A 6,000-nucleotide genomic window follows, 5' to 3' on the forward strand; every position below is an offset into this window, starting at 1 on the left:
GAGAGCTTTATGCACACGCACAGGTTTCCTCGACTGCAGGATGTATTTCTGCTGAGCAGTACCATACTGTCCCCTCTAACCACTGCTTTCAAAATAAATGCATAGGTCTGGATCATTCACGCCTCAATGAGGACATAAATTTCATGTTGTTGACAGGCATACACAGCACCTGATCAGCTATACTGTTGCAGCACACAGCCCAATTTCAGTTGGCCTGTTGACCATCACCAGATGGATAAAAAAAGGAGAATCTATTTCCAGCAGAAATATAGAACACAGCAAGAATTTGTGCTTGTTTGTTTTGTAAAACACTTGATGTACAATCTCCTTGCCAGAAGTCTCTATTAGAAAAACCCTCCAAGTATCACTTCACATGAGTTTAGAAGCACCTAACTTCCATGGAAAATTCCCATTTCTTTAGATTTGATTTATCCCAGAACTACACTTGGCCTTAAAATACTGACTTTACATAGGTTTAAATCTAGAAACAATGCTACAGTAAACAAGGCTGTTGTCTCCTCTGATTGTTATGGATGATGATGATTATTATTATTATTATTATTATATTCCAGCCTTCTGGCCTAAGGCAGAGGTCATAAAGCAGAACAGGAAGTTTCTGCCCCCCTGTCCCCTCTTCTTATCTGACATACCTGAGCAGAGGACAGTTTCACCATGGGCAAGCCGACAGCAGAACACCTGCAGAGACAGATGCTGAGTAAGATCCCAACTAGCCAAGAAAAGCCCTGCAATGAACTTAGTGACCCAAGCTGTGGCAGAGTTTTAAGAAAGTTACGGAGGAAGCAAACTTTCTGTTTCAAAGCCGGCACTTTGAAAAATCTGACTGATGAATCACCTGCTGGATATCCTTATTTTTAAAACCTCTGAAAAGATGCCGTGTGCTGGTCCATCTCTGGGTGTCCAGCCACAGTCCCAAAATGCAAACAGTCTGCTGCCCCCTTCTAACAGCTGGCATGCCTAAATGCCTGCCCCAGGGTCCAAGCGCCACCTTCTGGGGCAGACTATTCTTCCCCAGAATCCCACCCATGCATCCCAGCATGTTATCACTTATTTAAGGAATAAAACAGAGAAAAATGTTGGTAACAACACTGATAGCACATCTTTCTGAACGCTGATTGCGCATTCTTGTACTTTTAACAGCTAAGTTAAAAGTAAGTTAACAGCTTCCCCTTTGCTAAAAATCTGTCCCCTTCCTCCCCAAAGCTTTTTTGCCCCACTCTCTTACCTCAATATTTCCAACTTTTCAAATGAAATCCCTATCTGTCTCTAATCATTCTACCACCTACCTACTTACTGAGAGGTAGAATAAATTGATTTTCACAACATTAGGCACATTTTTAGCCGGAGCAAACAAGTACGCCTTTTGTCCCCTAGTCATTCTAACACTGCAGGGGTCTTGTCAGCAAGGTGAGTACACACTGAGAGAGGCAGAATGACACACAGCTTGATAGTACTGAACGGAATTGGAAGAGAAAGCAAATCACCACCGTGTCACAATACTGGGCAAACTTAAGTTTTTCAAACAGTCAAATGTGACTGCTGAGAAGAATAAATATGCTTCTTATTTGTCCGTTTCATTTATGCTTAGGACTTAAAGTGTACCTGTGACTGCCATGTTTTTAAAGGCTCCTCAAGTTTATCACAGTGTTGAAGACATTCCTTCAAGCTAATATTTTCATTTGTTACCGGTTGATGATTTTGCAGTTCTAAAAAACCTAGATTATTTCCTACAATATTCAAACATCCATTTTCTGGATTAATCCTAAAGAAATTCTTGGAATTTCATGCCAAAAGATTCGTAACATTTTTCTTGATCATAACCAAATACTTCATAATTTTCCACCAACTATAACTATACAGCTACAGAGTATATTTTAATTAAATTCCAATATAGTTAAATGTACTCTTATCTTCAGTCTTCTCCTGGGACTATTCATTGTCAATCAAATTCACTTTCTATTTTAAAGCTGTTTACTTATTGCAGCTATGTTGTTGGAGTGGACAACTGCCATTTACTGAAAATCTTGTCATTAATGAAGTGATGCATCTGAAAACTATTTTGCTTAGTTTGTAAAATGCTTCAAGGCCCTATGGACTGAAGTCTATATAATTTGTTTTAACCAATCAGTATCATAAACTGTCTTCTGATTTGGAGGCACAGGCTTGACTAGAACAATATGCACACCATGTATCACATACACAAAGAGTACTATATCACATCACATTTGCATCTAGATGTGAGGATGCTAACTTATTGCACACCTGTTTTCCAAAAAAAAGTCAAAGTCTTGTTTAAGGGGGAGGATAGAATATAAGATAAGTTACAGTTTATATTTCTTCAACTTCTTCCCCAAAAGCTCAGCCTTTTCTGAGGTAAAAAGTAGTTACATTTTTGAAAAATGCTTGGTATTCCACTACTGTTTTTCCCAAATACTTAAAATCACTAACCATATTAAAAAAAACTAAGTCTTCCTGAAGAAAAAAGTGTCATCAGAATTTCCATTCAGACATTTTTATTAGTTGGACTCCACTGAAGTCTTCCACCATGTGAAAACAATCTTAACACTACTTCATAGGAAAAAACAAAGAAGTGATGTATCCTATTCTTTAATACAAAAGCCAACTAGAGTAGAAGTATCCAAAGTACAACACTTACTACCTTTGTTGGAAAATACTGATGCAAGATAGCAAATTCAGATTTTTTCCTACATCCAAAATTAAGAGATTAAAAAATGAGCGTGATTCTCATCACTGATGTTTATAATAACATTAGGAGCAGTGTACACAACTGCTTAAGACAACTTTCACATCACAAGTTTATATTTGTTAGCAAACAGTGTTTAGTTAAATATTAAGTGGTATTTCCAAGTCCTTTAATTTACATTATAACAATATTTGTTCAATTTTTTTTTTATTTTATATCCACAAGAAAAGGAGAAAACGGATTTTTCTGAGAAAAATACAAGAATGAAAGCAGATTGATTGGATACTAAACAGACCCTTTGAGCTTACACAAGAGTTCCCCTTGTACAAATTTATTAGCAAGTTCATCTCTTGTTTCCAACATCTGATGAGGTGTTGTCGTGGTTTAACCTCAGTCGGCAACTGAGCACCACACAGCTGCTCGCTTACTCTCCCCTCCCCCGGTGGGATGGGGGAGAGAACTGGAAGAGCAAAAGTGAGAAAACTTGTGGGTTGAGATAAGAACAGTTTAATAATTGAAATAAAATAAAATAGTAATAATAATAACAAATATACAAAGAATATACAAAGCAAGTGATGCATGATGCAATTGCTCACCACCCGCTGACCAGTGCCCAGCCAGTTCCCAAGGAGCGGTCACTGACTCCCAGCTAACTCCCCCCGGTTTATATACTGAGCATGACGTCATATGGCATGGAATATCCCTTTGGCCAGTTTGGGTCAGCTGTCCTGGCTGTGCCCCCTCCCAGCTTCTCGCTGGCAGGGCACGAGAAGCTGAAAAGTCCTTGACTAGTGTAAGCACTGCTTAGCAACAACTAAAACATTGGTGTGTTATCAACATTGTTCTCATCCTAAATCCAAACCACAGCATTGTACCAGCTACTAGGAAGAAAGTTAACTCTATCCCTGCCGAAACCAGGACAGGTGTATTAGCCATTACCATTACTGAACGCCTCAACAATTGGTATGCTTTTCTCTGTGATCCTAACTTGACTCCAGAATGAATACAGGGATGAAACTATTATGGCAAGATGTACTATTTTGGCAGACACTCCAGGCTTTCCCCATTTTGATGATCCAATGACACCTATGAGAAAAATAGGGAAGTCAGGTAAACTAAACTTATTGCTTGTTTTACTCAGTTACCTAGATCACCAGGCTAAAAAAGCACAGTATGATACACAGCTTAGTTGTGAACACAATTTATTCCTAAATTTACAGTCAGTGGACTTGTGTTTTCTCATTCTATTACCCTCATTGGTGCTAAGCAAATCTAAATCAGTTATGTACAAAAATTCACTAAATAAGCAAGCATCAGCTAAAAGCTAGCTTATTTAAATATGCTCGTGGGTTGAGATAAGAACAGTTTAATAACTGAAATAAAATAAAATAGTAATAGTAATAACAAAAGAATATACAAAGCAAGTGATGCATGATGCAATTGCTCACCACCCGCTGACCAGTGCCCAGCCAGTTCCCAAGGTCACAGTCAACAGTTAAATATTATCACCTTTTGACTGCTGTCTACACTTAAAATGGGAATAAAAGTATCACAATCTGGCCACCATATATAAATTACACCTACCATAAAATGTTGTTCGAGATTTGCTTCAGATAATGCTTCAACTACTTCAACTGCTTCAACAACTTCAATTGCTTCAACTACTGAAGAAGTATCTTTAAAACTCACCTTTAAGCTGTAAATATCTGTGCTTTCTTCCATACTTAGAAGACTTCAAACTGGTGTTCTTTTCCAGAAATTGATCCAGCTGCTATTTCAAAGCAGTCTGAGCACATTTAGAAGCAAATTAAGGAAAAAAATTAAAGTTAGAGAGTGTTGTCAACAGAGTTCAATATCACACTGAATCACAGAACTACACCATTGTTGTGGTTTAACCCGGCAGGCAGCTAAACACCACACAGCCGTTCATTCACCGCTCCACCCAGCTAAAACCAGGACAACCATGTAAGTAAACATGACCGTTTTCTTCATCTGCAGTTGTGAGTGATTTTATATAAAACAAAACACACGCACACAAAGATCACTGCTTCCTTGTTTTGCGTTTTGCAGCAGTCATGTAAACCCAGTGAGCTTCAGCAGCCATTATAGGGAATTGCATGTATTTTCATTAATTAAATATTAAGCGGTATTTCCAACTACTTTCACTTTAGAAAAATATTTGTTCAAAATTGTATTTAATTTATAATATTTAAATATTACATTTTAATTAATAATATAGAAATAATATAAATAATATATAAAGTATATATGTGACATGCTAATAATTATATTAATATAAACAATTAATTGTAAAATAATAAAAATTTATTTTGATATTCACCCAGCAGAGAAGAGTTTCTTGTCAGCATATCCATATTTTCACTTATGGAATTGACTACCACCAGTCTACCTAGTTCAGAAGTCCAGAAGACTTACTTTTACAGCTCACAAATTAAGGAACAAGAGGAGACAGAGACATTGTTTTTAATGCAGAACATGACAGTATTAGTCCTGATACTTTAATCTCTCAATCAGCTCAGAGTGTTTAGATGTTAGCACTGTTAAAATAGCCAACAGTGAAAAGACTTCCTATCTCTACTCCAAAATACCATGTGTAAACTCTAACTGAAGTCCTTGACTGAACAGAGAACACAAACTGTTTAACCTTCATCTTGAGTTATCATAAAGATGTTTTCTCCTGCCTTTATTTTTACCCTTGCCTTATCAGCAAGAGTATCCATTTTCATAAAGCATGAGCTACAATTAGCTTGCAATAGCAGGGCTATTTCTTTGTTTAAAAAAAAACACTATACACACACCGCTATACACACTTAACTGAATGCATGTCTGATCATAGCCTTTGTAATTACATGGCTGAAACAAATGTACCTAAACAGCATCATGATAAATGACGACCAGACAGATGCAAGAGATATTGCTGTTTTGATTGCTGTTTTGAAATGACCACAAAGACAAGAAGGGGAAATAAAGATGTTGTTTATGCTTGATCACCAACCAGAAGTCAGCAAAATAAGAATTTCAATTTCACACCTTATGATAGTTTACTTAAGGCAAAACAATACATGTTATTCTTGATGCCTGCCTTATGTCAGAAGCGAATGAGCAGAGCAGAGGAAATTGTTCAATTGTTCTTCAGTAGAAGGTAAAACTCAGTATTGCCAAAGTTGAATAATTTGATTACAGAAAGATTTAGAAAAATGGAAGTCTCATCATGTCTTAGTGAGAAATGCAGAGTAGAAACAAGATGGTAAGCAAGG

Source organism: Pygoscelis adeliae, unplaced genomic scaffold, assembly GCF_000699105.1.
Source record: "Pygoscelis adeliae isolate BGI_AS28 unplaced genomic scaffold, ASM69910v1 Scaffold95, whole genome shotgun sequence".
Taxonomy (NCBI): Eukaryota; Metazoa; Chordata; class Aves; order Sphenisciformes; family Spheniscidae; genus Pygoscelis; species Pygoscelis adeliae.